Below are 16,652 nucleotides of genomic sequence, written 5' to 3'. Positions count from 1 at the left end.
AAATCATCCAATTAACTGTATAGAGAGAAGGAGAGGGTTGTCATTTGGCAACATAGGAAGCACCAGAGCACCTCTGGAAATTTGCAATAAAAGGAAAGAATTAAACACTGGGCTTGCATTTCAAGATACTCAAATAACAAAAAACAAGCAAGCAAAAAACAAAAAACAACTATTGCTTAGAGCTAGCTAATAACACAGCAAAGAGTAATAGATTCCACAACTATAACTGTGCTGATTAAATAATTGAGTCAAGCACCAATCTTCAAACGATAATGTCACTAGGCTAAGGTGGGAAATTACAATGGAGTGATTGGGCTGGTACCACTTGAATCTTTTGATCAATCTTAACACGACTGAAAATAGAAACCAGGTATTAGGTGTCGCTTGGTGTAATTCAACATGAAGCACGAACCACCAACTATGATGTATTCTTGCCAGATGACATGAACTTGATCTGGCCAAGCCTCTACAGAAACACAAGGGATAGAGAAGGAAGTTACATTAAATCACAAGGAAGCAAAATAAATCAGAATATATAATGTTGTATAAGATACTTAGGCTTTTGCATCCAGCAGGCAATGTCAGAAGAAGGGGAAAGCAGTGTTACAGGGGTTCACTTCACAGTCAATTGAAGCCTTTATCTCAGCTGGCTGGTACCCAAGTGTAGCTCCAAATGGTCCGGTAAGGTTTTGTTGTTGTTGTGGTTGTGGTTTTTTGTTTTTTTTTTGTTGTTGTTGTTGGTTTTTTTTTTTTTTTTTTTTTTTTTTTTGCAAAACACCAACCGCATCCTTGTATCTCACTAGGCACCTGCAGGGAAGGTAATGAGAAAACAAGCAGTTTAAGAGAAGCTACGTTAGCTAGACAAGGAGGTTTGCACAGCAGGCATTTTAACAGAATCTAACTTAGCTGGGGGATGTTGATCTTGGGTTCCTATAATAAAGTTGGGTAATTTTCCATGGGATTCTCCATCAAGGAGATCAAATTTTAGTTAAACCCAAAATGGCCTCAGAAAGAATGTAAGACAGAAGAACCTCTGTACTGTTCTGCTCTGTCACGGGGGTCTGGGTGGGGTGTTGGACCTTACCTTAATCTAAGTTTTTTATTACAGTTAAAATTTTTATTTATTGGGAAGGGATATCTTATCAATACTACAAACAATTATGAATAAAAAGCAAATGAACAGTGAGTGCCACCTTGTTTTGAAAAAATGGTAGGGTGTGGGGATAGCTCAGTTACTCAGGCAGGTGCTTACTGATTGCGGACCATGTCCTGAGTTCAGTTCTCAGTACCATATGGGGCTAGGTGTGTGTAGTTAGCATTTTCTTTGGGCTGTCAATCAGCTCTCAAATAAAGACACGGAGACTTAATATTACTCATGAATGCTCAGCCTTCCCTTAGGCTTGTCCTACTAACTCTTTTAACTTAGTTTAACCTGTTTCTATTCATCTACCTTTTGCCTCGAAGCTTTTTACCTTTCTTTCATTCTGTGTGTCCTACTTTCCTGCTTCCTCCATGTCTGGCTGGTTCCTGGCATCTTTCTGTTGTCTCCTTTTGTTTCTTCTTTGGAGCCTAAATTTCTCCTACTACTTACTCTATCTTCCTGAAAGTTACGCCTATACCTCCTCCCTCACTACTGGCCATTCACCTTTTTATTAGGCCAGTAGGTGCATTGGTCAGACAAGGTAAAACACCAATACATCTTTACATAATTAAACAAATGCAATACATAGCTCAACAAATATTCCACAAACATAAAATGCAGCAATTCTTTGCATAATTAAATAAATGCAGCACATCTTTGCATAGTTAAACAAATATTCTACATTCCCCCCTTTTTGTCTAAAGAAAAAGAAAGGTTTTAGCTTTAACATATGAAGAATTTAACATAGTAAGACAATAAGAACAATTATCAAGTAAGAATTATAATTACAATATCCAGTCCATTTTCATTCAGCAAATTCAGACTAAATACTCCATTATCTATCCTATCTTAGTAAGCCCAAAGTTGTGTACCTAATTTACTTTCTATCCTAAATTGTATTACCAACCCAAAGTTATCTTTTCACACCCCAAAACATTTTCTTAAATAAGCAATTTAGGTTTTCATGTTTCTCAACCTTATAAGCTCTACATCTCATATAAGTTTATTTTATGAGTTTGTTAACAAGGAAAACTATAACTATCCCATCTTCAACTCCATCAGATACCCAAGAAAGATATAATATTGCCTGAGTAAACAGGAAGTGCAGAACAAACAACTTCCAAAATTATAGAAATAACAGAAGTCACCCAAGGTTCCTCTGCAACACTGGGGCATCCATTTTTATCCTCTAGGCCTAGAATACCTGACAGACTTTTTGTGAAGCAGGGATTTTTGAAGGCTTGTCCCACCTTGTCCTGGAAAAGTTCAGCAATCTTTCTCTTTTGTGTCCTATGTCCAGTTTGTACAGCACACTGTCAGTAGTTAAGGCAAAGCAGTTTCTTGCCCAAATGGTTATTTTTACCATAATGAAAGTGAACACCATAAGGAGGTTCTTCGATGTCCATCATCTTTTGTAAAGTAGATTGGTGCTGCCTGGAGCTGATATGTCTCACTGACATGAAAAGCCTTAGGTCATTAAACATCTTAAATGTCATATTCTTTAGGTCTCCTAAGTGTTTGAAGGTCATCTAACTATATAAAATATAACCTTGAAAACATCTTACTAATCCGCATTTTTTAATTATCTTAATTAAACAGTTTATAATAAGAGCTTTCAAGGACCAGAACTTTAAATTACATTTTAAATGAGCTGCTTAGGTACAATACCTTAAACAAGACTAGAAACATATATATGATATAACAAAAAGAACCTTAAATTTGTATCAATATACACAAACCATACCTGAGAGAATGGTAGTGTTAAGCCTCAAGTCATAGGAAATTGGGTTAGGCTATACGTATTGAACAGCAGCCCCTAACCACAAAGAATTACTTGGTTGCAGCCTGACTATTCCAGTTCTACTTGCAAAAACAATATATTCATGTATCAAAAAACAACCCATTTTACTCCCAGTAAAACCATACAAACACACACACACACACACACACACACACACACAAGCTTCAACTTCCTATGTGCCCCAGCCCCTCAAATTTCCCCCAATCTTCAACCCATGGAAAAATGTGGGCCCCTTACTGTTCCAATACAGCAGTCTCAGCCTATTGAGATCAACTCTGCTTGGTTCTCTGCCTCAATTTTCTTATGAAGAATTCACTATTATTTTTATTTTTGTGCCTGTTTAAAACATTTTATAAGAAAGTAAGATGGCTTAATCTTTTAAAAACATTTTATAATAAAGAAAGATGGCTTAGCGTGGCCTTGGCACTCGGGAGGCAGAGGCAGGTGGATCTCTGTGAGTTCAAAGCCAACCTGGTCTACAGAGCAAGTTCCATGACAGCCTCCAAAACAATACAGAGAAACCCTGTCTCGAAAAACCTAAAAAAAATGGCTTAAAGCCCTTTATGATATGTGCTAATAAAACACAAATTACAATGTTTGTGTGTCGTGAACTAGACAGGGTCTAAAACCCCTTAAGAGATAACCCTCCAGAATAACCAATGAGGGGTTGTGTAGATTGCATTACCCTCTGGGCATGCGTTCTAATTTCACTCTGCTGTTAGACAAACACTATGACTAAAAGCAACATAAAGAAGGAAGGGTTACAGTTTTCAGGTTATAGCCATCCCTGAGGAAAGTTAAGAGGAACCAAGGAGGAATGGTGCTTGCTGGCTGGGTCCCAACATTCGTGCTTATCTAGCTTTCTTATACAGCCCACAACCACCTGCTTATCAAATTCTGCTGCCTACCATATCTGGCCCCTACTATATCGATTAACAGTCAAGACAGTCTCCCACAAACAAGCCAATCTTAGGTCACTCTAGGTTATGACAAGTTGTCAGTTTTAAAGTTAACCATGGCAGCATACCTGTGAGAGATTGTCTTGTTTAAGTAAATTGAGGGGAAAGATCCACCCTAGTATGTAACATCACTTCTAGGATTTTGGTCCTGGACTATATAAAAAACAAGAAGTACTAATACCAGTACCCACCCCTCTCCTCTTACTCCCTGCAGATGGGTGCAATATGACCAGCTGCCTCAAGCTCCTCCCTATTTTTTCTGTCTGTATTTTACCACATTGACAAGAAAAGTAAGACCCCTGCCTAGCATGCACAAGGCCTTGGGTTCAATCCCAGAACTACGGTAAATAGGTAAATAAAAGTTCACTTAGTTTTCAAAACGTTTACAGTTATTCATGTCTGTTCCACTCCCAAACTATTTGGATGCAGATGTGAATAACTACTTTACAACCCTTTGCTGTTGATTTTGATTAATTTCATGCAGTAGTTTACTGAAGCCCTCCCCCCCCCAAAAAAAATCAGGTCAACAGAATGGATAGTTTTCCTTCTGTAAGTAATCCATTCCTTGCTTTTTCCTGGGGAAAGCGACACCTTGTTTCTTTGAGATGGTGATAAGATTTCTTGTGCCAACTGTGTGTGGCTACTGCGCCCATAGGCTTGCAGAAGGGAGAGTTGTTTCAGTCATCTTTCAGGGGTAATTGAGAAGTCAGGGCTGTGTTCATATTTCCAGTGGGGGGCATTGTCGTCAGTAGAGAAGGAATCATGTGGTTTGTTTGCAGTGCTTGTATGGAGTAGGACATCTACTACCCAGAAGTATTCCATTCTGCTCAGCTTTGCCTTCTGGGCCTTTTGGCTAGAACTGAGTAGCTTTTTCTAGAGGGTTTCTTTTGTCTGGGGGTCTAGCTCCAGATCCTGGGGTTCTCTACTCGTGGACTAGGAGATAAAAATGAAGAAAGAAATACTGAACTAACTTCCATAAGCTTTTCAGAATTTTTTTGTTGTTGTTTTTTGAGACAGGGTTTCCCTGTTGCTTTGGAGCCTGTCCTGGAACTAGCTCTTGTAGACCAGGCTGGTCTCGAACTCACATAGATCCACCTGCCTCTGCCTCCCAAGTGCTGGAATTAAAGGCGTGTGCTACCACTGCCCAACTGCTCTTCAGAATCTTAAAGTCCCTGTCTAATTTGCCTTATTTTATCAATATTCAGAGTCTCCTGATATCTATCTTGTATATTTTGCCTAGGGTATTTAGCTATGATTTTTTTTAAAAAGTATGGGAGAAGGAGTAGGGAAATAGCTCAGTGGACAAAAATGCTTGCCACCAGGAATGAGGACCTAAATCTAGCCAAGTTGGTGAGCTCTGTGTTAAATAAAAAACAAGGTAGAAAACAATAGAGGAAAACACCCAACACTGACTTCTGGCTTCCACACACATTCCCACATATGAATACACATGTGAACATGCATAGCCTCATGCACCACACACATATACATACAGGAGGGAGAAATGTGGCAGAATGTGCTTACTCCATCTTGTCTGGAACTAGAACTCATAAACACTTGGTTTTCATCCTTAACTACTAGAAAGATGAGGTTACCATCAACTGAGATGAAGAGGACAATGATAAATAAGCTTGCACATAATGTCCGGTAGTTCAGCTTTTGTATGTTGAGTTTAAAACATCTACTAATCAAACAAGTAGCCATAGTGACTAGGTAATTATACAAGCTTAGTGTTTAGAAAAAATAACTGGACTGGTGGTGTGAATCTGAGTGCAATATAATACACAGAATGTCATTGCAGCTGTGATATTGAAGGGATGAACACTGAGGGAGAAATAAAAGAACAAACAAATGCAACTGAAAAACAGGAAGCAGTCGGATGGGAGCAAAGCCAAAAGTCCGTAATGTCACAGAACCCAATGGAAGAAAAGGGTTTCAAGCAAAAGGAGCTGATTGCCTGTGTGAAACACAGCTAGTTTGTTAGCTGAATATAAAATGGAATTTCACAGTGTAGAATGAGAAAAACCTGAAGATGGAGGGTTTATTTCAGCTGAGAGTTTCAGAGGTACCTGTTCATCATGACAGGATAGCAGGACATTGTAGAGTAGTTCACTGCCACAGCAGCCAGGAGGCAGAAAGGCTGTGTATAAGAAGGGATCAGAACAAGACGCAGCCCTCAAAGACCTGCTTCCAGTGGCTTCTTCCAAGAAGGCACCCACTTCCCACAGGTCCCACCATTTTCTTTTCAATTTTTTTCTTCTCTTATGCAATACGCCCCAACTGCAGCTCCCCTCCCTTCCCTCCTCCCAGCTCCCTCCACCTCACCTCTCCCCAGATCCACTGCTCCTCCATTTCCCTTGAGAAAAGAGCCAGCCTCCCATGGATCTTAACCAAACACAGACTAGGCACAAGCCTTCATGTCAATCCAGTAGAAGGAAGAGGGTCCCTAGAGCAGGCAAAAGAGTCAGAGACAATCCCTGCTCCCACTATTAGGAGTCCCACAAGACAAGCTAACAACCATAATATATATGCAGAGGATCTGTTGCAGACCCATGCTGGCTCCATGACTGCAGCTTCAGTCTCTGTGAGACCCTATGAGCCCTGCTTAGTTATTCCACCAGCTGGGCTCTTCTGGTGTCTTTGACCCCTCTGGATCCTCCTCTCCTACAGGGTCCCCTGAACTCCACCATTTCTGATTTTTGACTACTTCTCAAAGCAAGATTTATGGATCTATTAAGGGACTAGCCCATGAATTAGGTCAGTAGACTTTTGGTGCAAAGAGGAGAGAATAAATATGGAAGTAGTTGGCTGAGGAAGAAATGAGAAGTTTTTATGTAGTTAGTTTTAGATTAAAGAAATGACAGTAAAAAATGTTCTGAGGAATGATCTGGTAATGTTTTTTTTTTTTTTAATTATTGTGTTGTGGAGAGAAATGAGAAATGACAGATGATTCCTGGAGTAGATGAGTGCTATGGTTTGAGTGTTTGTGTTTCTGGGATGTTTGTGTTGGAGTTTAAACCCAAGTTTAAGTCTTAAGAGGAGGAGTCTTAAGGAGGTGAAACAGGTGTAGTGATGAGGTGCTCATGAGTAGATTATAGCCCTCATTAAAAAGGCTGAGAGAGCATGTTAGCCTGCATGCTGTGCCCCATGAGGAAACAGCATGAAGGCATTACATATGAGGAGCAGGCAGCCATCTCATGCTGAACCTGAAAGTGCACTGCGCTTGGATTTCAGAGCCTCTAAAGCTGAAGGAAGTAAGTTGCCCAAGTCAAGTTACTGTACTAGGGAAGCCTTAATGGACTAATAGAAGAAGTCAAAGATGTTTGTGATGTGGTGGTTAGTCCGTTAAGTCTCTTCACTTCTTTGTGACGTACAAAGCACGCTGTCTGACTCCCGAGATCCCTCCATGGAGGGCCTCACCCTCCATGGGGAATGGTGTGGGGATTGGGTGGGGGCTGGGGTGGCTGGTGGAGAGACAAAGAAGGAGGGGTGGGAGAGGGAGCTGGGATTGGCATGTGAAGCATTCGTGTTTCTAATTTAAATAAAAGCATAAAAAAGCAGGCTGTCTTTGTGTGTGGTGTTCAAAGTCTGAGGAAGGAAGTGAAGGTTGGAGATACCTAGGAGGACTGAGAAGGGAATTGACTGTGGTAATGCACTAAGGCCAGTCAGAGTTTGTCATCATGAAAAAGATGCCAGTTAAAGACACTTATGTATCCATGGTAATCTGTTGGCAGAGAGCAGTGAATTCAGGTCTACTCCTTTATCCCTCCAAGTTTCTCTTTTATCCAATTGTATGCCACCCTCCATTTCCGACTGCTCTGGAAGATATGCTTGAACAAAGTACAGAAAGTGTGGTACTGAAGGAGACACTTGACAGAAGTTGTAAGCCTGTGCACTAACCAAATGGATCCATCTTAACTCTGAGGGAAACACAGTACCCTCTGCTGGAAATGAATTGTTCTCTCAGATTCCTTTCTTTTTGTAGTCAGATGCTGGTACATTTTAGTCTTTGCTGAAATATGAACACTGGAAGAGAATCAATGTGGAATTTTCAGTCTGATTCCAAAGCATGAAGAATTGTATAGTACTTAACAGGCACACACTCCATTAAGCTATTGCATTTGAGAGTAAAACTTTAAAAATTGTATCTATGTCATCTTTTTCAAGGTACTAAGATGTTAAGACAGGGGACATTTAATTATGTTTGTCAACTTAGAGATAGGCCTGTAGGTTGGGCTTGCAAGACATTTCCAGGAAAGGGTTCACTGAGGGAAGAAGGTGATCCCCTGGAATGGGTGGCAGCTTTCAGGGATTGCTCAGAAGCACGGGGAGCTCAAGAAAAAGCAGGGCTCCTGCTGTCCTCCACTGAAATCAGAACCAGCGTTTCAGCTTCACCATGTAGTAGACCGATAGCTCTCCTGGAACCCTCCAGGCCTTCAGAGTCAGATTGGAAGTGTGGAGGTGCCTAGGCTCATGAGCTAAGAAGCTTGTGGCTTCTCAGCCTCTCCAGTATGTGGACAGCCATGCTTGGGCTACATACTCCACACTGTTTCAACCAGTCTTACAGAGCCCTTTCCACAATACACATTATGTCTATCTGTTCTTCAGAGAACACTGAGCAGTACAGGATGTAGATTCTACTTAGGTCCTCTGGACTGAGGTTGCTTTAACACACAATTATTACTTATTTTGGCTTAGAAGTTCAACAGAAAAGTTCAGACTCTAAATCAGAACAGTTCTTAACCTGAGGATCATGGCCCCTTTGGCATTGAATGACTTTCATAGGTATTGCCTAAAACCATTGGAAAACACAGAGATTTACATTATGATTCATAACAGTAGCTAATTATGAATATGAAGAGCTATGGAAATAATTTTATGGTTGGGGTCATCACAACCTGAGGAGCTGTATTAAAGAGTCGAAGCATTAGGAAGGGTGATAGCCACCCTCTAAATCATTATTAGCTGAAAACATTGGGGAAAGCTAAGGATGGATTCTTTTTGCTTTCTCCATTTCTTCAAAGCAATTGCTCAAGAGCTTTGGGGGATGCGGTAAGCAGTAGAAATCCTCAGGCTAACAGTAGCTGTTGCAGGAGGATTAATCCTGAAAACCACACTCTCCTCCCCGTGCCTATCCAAGTTCACTAATTACCTTAAAACTTGAACATCTTCACTTTCAATGACCTACAACTACACAATCCACATATGTCACTATTTTAACATGTGCAAAGTAGAGTCATGTATGTGCCAGCCAGCTCTCTTCAGTCTTGTGTTTATTCAAGAAGCCATATGGGTCATCAGAAAACTGGATTCAGATGTTTTTATAACTATTCACTTTAAATGTTTGATTCTATATAGATGTGCTAGTCCAAAGAATTGTGGTTTTAGCATAGATACAACATACACATGTTGAAATGAGGCTAGGTTTTGTATGTCTGTGTCCATCTCTGAGTATGTATATATGTATTTGTGTGTGTGTGTGTGTGTGTGTGTGTGTGTTGTAAGGTACTATCCTCTTGGAAAAACTGCCATCATCTTTATGGGATCAGAAGTGCCTACTTTTGAGAGCCCATCAGGCTAGTGTACTGTTGACATTCCCTTTCCCTTTCAGAAGGAGGGTGCCACACCATCAGTAATCAGGTTCCTCTCAGATATCTGTATGAAATCTTACTCTTAAATGTGGCCGCAGAGTCTCAGAAAGGTGTTACATCATAGACTTATGGATGACTTAGGGAAGGCCCTGATTATAGGTGTATCTTCCCACCTCAAAGATCCAGATAAAAAGTGGGACTTCCCATTTCTAAAGGTTTAATTTAAAAAATGCATCATAGGTATACTGAACCACTTGGGTTTTATTTTTTTTAATTATTTTTTATTTAGGTTATAAACAATCCACTTGAGTTTTAGTTAGTTCCAAATGTAGTCAAGTTGACAACCAAGACTAGCCAGGATTATGAGGAAACAGCATCAATGGAAGTGAGAGCTCTTAGCTGGTAGGATAAAACAGATTCCCTTCCCCAGCCTCCAACAACAACTGTATGAATGTACCAAAAGACATAAAGCAGACAATCTGAGTAAACACATCTCAAGGAAATATGACATTCTACTAATTTATTTTCATAGAATATCACAGTAGCAAACAGAGTTCCAATTTGGAAGAATCCACGAGAAGTTGATATCAACCATAACAGACTGCATTAAAGGCCCCTGAAAGTGATCCCAACAGCTTTTTGGATGAACTCTATAGATTACAAGATTTTAAAATATTTGACACTCAAGGAAGTTTATTTTCTGTAAGATTTTGGGGGGATAACCCAGTAAATGGTTTGGAGGATAACATTCATTGAAACTGCTAGTACACAGGCATAAAGAAAGGGCTGGTGTTCTCTTATTTCTGAATAGAATTTTATATTCTGCCAATGAGCATTTGGATCTGGCATCTGATTGGTTCATGGATATGGTTCTTTGGATTCATAATGATATAGTCTCTTCTTCATCGGGTGTTTCTCTTCACTGTGTGAGTGACTATAATTTGAACTCTGATCCACATTGGACTTTCTGCATAAATCAGATTTAGCCATCCTTCTTTCTTTGACTTGTGGGTACATGCAAGACTTGCCATGTTCTTTTTGCAAGATTCAATTGTTGAGGAGGTTAAAGAGTAGTTTGTTCTGCTCCATGTGTTCGTGGTCCAGGGCTTCTCTTCATTGAATGTTATGGAAGATGATGTAGACTCTATTTCCACAGTATTGGATGAGCTGTGAGACAACCAGTTAGGAGACTGCATTTTGTAGTTTAACATATGTTTCCTACTTTTTCAAGACTGATAGCAAGATCATGCCACAGGGGAGGTGTGCTTTCTATGGGTTCTAGTATGATGGTCATTTGTTTCATCCACTCAACGAATATCTGCCAACAGAATGCCTTTAGGTACCTCAAACAGGAACTTTCGTGAATTGTGAGTTAAGTAAAAGTTGGTTTCTATAAACAGTCATTCCTCACTGTCACTTTTCTCAGAAGCTGGACATTCCGCCAAGTCAGCTGAAGTGTCAGTATTTAGGGGGACATCATTGGTCCAGTCATCAAAATCCAAGGTGAAAGTGAATTGGCTAAACCACCAGTGTTTGCTGAGTTCCTGAAACAGAATGCTTATGAGAATTGGTTTCTTGGAACCATACATGACATTGCTCACCCTTTTATGATATCTTGTGTAATTTTAAATCCAAAAGAATTATATAATTCTATTCTGTGCCTTTGTAGACCAGGGTAAAAGACAGGTACATTGATTGGCTCCTGGAACTTTTTTAGTGAGTAATGAGCTTTATTCTGGATTTTTCATTTGGAAAGGAACATGTAAAAGTTCTTTGTCAAAGGAACTACTTTCTTCACTATTTTCTACTTTTTCACATTCTGAGCCTGAATTTGGAAGTGTGTTTGGGAAGTACATTTGGCAGAAGGTCTAGGGAACAAGCAGAGGGATTTGCATTGCAAATCACAGTCGATTTCACAAAAAGATTTTTCATCAAAAAGTACTATAACTCTTGTTTGTTCATTTTGGTTCTTTAGTGGCAGAATGAATACACTTAAAAAGGACTTTGGTTTATCCTGGGCATTGGCTGTTGCACAAGATTGTGCTGCAATTCTGGGAAAGCCCGTCGTTTTTATCGCCAGTGTTTTTGTACAAAAATGCACGAGAAGGTCATCCTTGTCTTTCTCTGAGAACTGGGGAAGAATGTGAGTCAATGTGAGATTATTCCAAGTTTCTAGTGATGTTATACTTACTTGCTTTTCAATGTCCTTTGGTTTTATCATGACCTTGCTGCTATTTGAAACATTCATTGTTGGTGTCTTTACACAGTTGAGAGGAAGAAAATCTTTGGTATTTTTTTAAGTTAGTATGTATAGTATCAACTTTTGGAGACCTAAAATTCATTTTTATATGTTTTAGATAAAGTCTGTGATTATAATCTTCTGAAATAGCTCTTTGGGGTTAAGAGTTACACTTCTGTAAGAATATGTTCATATCTCTGGTATCTGATTTAGTTTTTTATCTCAGTTGTTTTAGAAACTAAATGTATACTTAGCTTATTTTTTTAATTCAGAAGTGCCCTGTTTTAAAAGAGAAATGTGAAGCAGTGTAACATACATTTTTATTATTGTGTCTGAATTCTCTGGCAAAGGAGATGCCTTTGCATCATCAGGCTTGTAGGCTCCTACTTTCCCCCATTCATCAGAAAGGACTTGGCTTTGGATCTTATTTTGAATGGGGGCTTCAAAGACATGTTTTAGTGTTTCATAAATGGGAAAAAATTTCTACAAGTGTTTTTTGTTTTTATCATTGAAGTATTGTGGGCACAATTCCTGGAGCAGCTTCTCCTTCCTTGGAAAGCAAGTAACATTCATTTTATCAAATATCGGAGTCCCAGGCAATGAGTGTAGCCTTGGTTGTAGGACATTTATACTCAGGGTACTTCTCAAATGAGTTTCTATAGTGTCCTTTATATCTTCAAATGTGCACTCTGTGGATGTTATAGTGTCTTTTTGTATTTCTTTTTACTCAGTAGTATTCATGGCAGGGTTTATGTATGATATTTAAGTCATCACTCCCTGAAACAAACCCTTCTCTTATTTATAAACATAAGTTGTTGTCTGTTTCACATTCACGGTTTACTTCTGGCTCTACATCAGTAAGTTTCCTCCTTTTCTGATTATTCCCCACAAAGGGCTGAGAATCCTGCAGCAATGGGATTGTAAAACTCAGTTCTTTTACAATTGTCAAGATGTCCTTAATGTCTTTATCATCTAGCAATTTCTCCTGGAATTGAGAATCACAGACTATTTTCCCTTCTTGGGTTTGTCTTCGATTCTATTGTTCCTTCAATGTAAGGTGGATTTAGCATGGAAAGACAAAAAGTTCTGATAATGGTCCCTGAGGCATATTTACTACTTTGAACCATGGTTTTTGGTTTGTTTGAAGGCCTATTCTAATTTCTTCTTACTGTTTGGACTACCACATCCTATGATACCAAGTATCTTTGAAATTGGGTGTTTTGGGATTCTCATAGTTAAATATTTGGGTTTCAGTTCTCTTTTCAAATTTGTTACTGTCAACCGCTTTTCTGGCTTTTGGAACAAATAGGAATGTAGGCATACAATGAATTGAGACTGTTTTCTTGAAGATATTTTTGTCCCTGAAGGTTTTGCTTTGCAGTAGATAACTCTAGTTACTTTTTAAGCTTTTCCTGGAATGGGTAGTTGTTCTCTCTGGAAGTGACTAACTGAGTCTTGATCTCAGATTCCTCTGTTTGGAGGAAGAGCATGGCTTGCAGTGCTGCTGGTATTCTTCCTGGCTTTATTCTCCAGATTGACAACACAGCTCTTCTGCATATCTCTTTTGTCCTCTTCAAGGTCTATACTCTATCTTTCTGATAGAGTTAGGATAGTTGATGTCCATTTCTAGTGTTTTCTGCTTCAGATTTACATCAGAGATTGTGTCTGTTTCATCCCTTTCTTCCAGGTGTTGAGATTTCGTATGGAATCATGGGACTTCTGAGACAATGCTCGATCATATTGTTCTTGTTCTAGAACAATTGGTGGTGGGTCTTCTTTCCTTCTTGCCGCATTAAATTCTGTAGTTCTCATGTGTACCCTTGACTGCATTTGTTGCTGATATGCACTGCAGTTTTCCTGTCCACACCTGTTTGTAAAGGTATCCTTTCATTTTTCCTGTAAACTGCATTAAGAAGAGGGGAAGGCTTTATCTGCAGTTCACTCTTGGAGTGAGGAATGGCTTTCTCTTTCATGTTAACATTTTCTTATTTACTTGTGTGTGTGTATGTATGTATGTATGTATGTATGTATACAAGTGTTCTGTCTGCATGTATCTGTATGCTTGTAGGTCAGAAGAGGGCACCAAATCTCATTACAAATGGTTGTGAGCCATCATGTGATTGCTGGGAATTGAACTCAGGAACGCTGGAAGACTAGCTAGTGTTCTTAACCACAGTGCCATCTCTTGAGCCCCATGTTCTTCCTTATTTTGAGATGTCTTTTCTGGAGTTAACGTTTTGTTTATTGTAGCATTACTCTATCTTTCTTCAGCTTAATAGACTTACCTGAGCCAGTCTCCTGTCTTCTCTGCGCCACAGGTCCTTTTGAACATACAAGGGTGCCACTTGTGGTCAGGGTTTCCTTGAGCGACTAGTGGATGGATAATCAGGAAACTTAGGACTTGTGACTTAAATTATCTTTGATTTCATCTTCCTTCTTCCAATTTCCAAGTTTAGTTGAAGGTTCTTTTTCACATTTTTCTGGCAAACCCTTCCCCCTTTTCAATGGTACTTAATCTTTTGAGATTAATTTTATGATCTGGGGGGACTGACTCACATTCTGACTTAACTTGTGCTCACTTATTTGATGGGCACTGGTCACTGACTTTGGCTCCTGTGGCCTGGCTTATTTGTGTAGCATATAGTGTTCTGCTGCCTTAACCATACAGTTACTATCAACTTTGACTATCTGGTTGCAGTTCCCTGATGCTTCCTGGAAATTTCCCTGTGGGTGAGTGTCCTGTAACTCTTGCTGTGCCTTTCTGTGTTTTGTCCTGTGAATACCTAGAAGGTGATGATGGCATGGACAGGAAGTTCATGTTGCAACCACAGTTGGTTCACTTTTATCTTTGTGTACTTTTTCCTTCAATACCTTCATACTCAGGACAAAATCCTTTGTATAAAGGAGATATGAAATTGGTGAGACCTTTGTCCTTTTGCAGTGTACCCCAATTGTCAAGTCTACTGATTTTGCTATCTGTTTTATATACTGTTTGCCTTTTCTGACATGACTACATGTGGCCTTTTTGTTTGCCATCTTCTCTGCATCTGATAATGCCGGAAACTTTTGTGGGAGTGAGGAAGATAGTGCACTTTCTAGCTTTTCTTCATCTATTTGTACACCTCTACACAAGGTAACCTAGGTTGGAAAAGCTTTAGAATTATACATTTTTTTCTTAAAACTTGAGGTTCACTTTTATTGCCTTATTCCTTTGGTTTGGGTAAGTTAATATGCATGTGTAGTTCTCTTCTATGGAGCTCCTGGATCAGAAGTAATTTCTGTGATTTCAAAGTTATATCTGCGCCTTGCCTTTCTATTATTTCTTTTCTATATGTCTCTTCTGACCAAGGTACATGCTGTTTTTGAACAATGGCCTCTCTAGGTAGTTTCTGCTTTAGTTGATTGTCTCTGCAATGCAGAAATACTAAGTCTTAGTTTTATGCCATTGAATTCTACTTTCTCAGAGAATTTGGGATGGAGCAGATCTGGTAACAAAGGAGAGAATTTATCAGCACTAAGTCTTGTTCATCTTGAAGTTCCAGCAACTTTGTTTCTTGACAGTTACAAGTTATGATCTTTGCTATTTGCCTTCCAGCTTTTTCTTTCCTGTGACATATGTTGTTTTTCATTTTGTAGACTAATTGAAATATCTCCAGTAATTGGCTGCATGTAAATGCCTCCTTCAGAATCTAATGATTCCTGGAAGTATCCCAAGGAAACAGAGGATCTTGTTAACATTGGTGTATATTCTTCCTTGATCATGGTATTCACAATAAGGATAGGTTGGGGAGACATAGCAGTGGATGTCTTAGTCAACTTCTTAGTTAACTTTACACCTGTCTCACTTTGATCTTCTTCAACTTTTTCTCCTCACTCTCTAGTTTTCCATTGGAGGTTACTCAAATTCCGTATAGGTAAAATAAGTGATTCCTTTGTCTTCCAATATGTATATATCATTGGCGTGCATTATACTGTTTACATCCACATGCTTTTCTTCACCTTTCTTTTCTTTCTGTGGCACGTGTTCTTTCAGTAACTTTATTTCACTGTAAACTTCTCTATCTGCTATCTGTGCACCTGAAAATTTATTGAGTTGCAATTGTGAGATGGACAATGCTACAACTGTATATGCCAAATCCACAGGTTTTTTTTCAACACATGAGGAGGTGCAGGTATCTTTGCCTTGAAAACTAGGCCACTGGAGTGTGCAGAACCATCTGTGACTGAGGTTTTTACTTCTTCCTGTGCTGGATATTGTTTCTTCTTTTTTGCACATTTAGCAATTTGCTTTGTAGATGCTTCTTTCCCTATAGGCACTGATGCAGAAGCATCACTTTTTGTTACAACCACATTAGGGTGTCTTGCTCTTCCCTATTTCTGTCCTGTGTGTTTATTACTACTCCACCCTTGAGACTTTTCCTTGCTCAGGCTTCTATGTTCATTCACACTGGACACACGGAAAAGTGCAGGTGTCTTTGCCTTGAAAATTGGGCCATTGGAGTGTGTCAAAGCATCAACTGCTGATGTTTGTATTTCCTCTTCTTCCTATGGTAGATGCAGTTTTCTTTTCTTCTCATGGTTAGAAATGGCCTACAGGTGATGATTCTTGTGGCATAGGATATGGCACATGACTTTGCGTTACTTCTGTTTTAGCTACTTCTACTTTGTCTAAATTAGAGGCACCTAAAGAACTGATGACCAGATTACTTGGTATTTTGATTACTAGTTTTGAGTTCTTTGTACATTTTGGAGATAAGCCCTTTGTCAGACAATAATCCAATTAAAATTTGGGGTAAAGATATAAACAGAGAATTCTCAAATGGCTGAAAGGCACTTAAGCAATTGCTCAACATCCTTGGCCATCAGGGAAATGCAAATAAAAACTACTTTAAAATACCATCTTACACCTACCAGAATAGCT

Source organism: Mesocricetus auratus, unplaced genomic scaffold, assembly GCF_017639785.1.
Source record: "Mesocricetus auratus isolate SY011 unplaced genomic scaffold, BCM_Maur_2.0 Super-Scaffold_100010, whole genome shotgun sequence".
Lineage (NCBI taxonomy): Eukaryota > Metazoa > Chordata > Mammalia > Rodentia > Cricetidae > Mesocricetus > Mesocricetus auratus.
Note: the sequence above shows the minus strand (reverse complement) of the source record.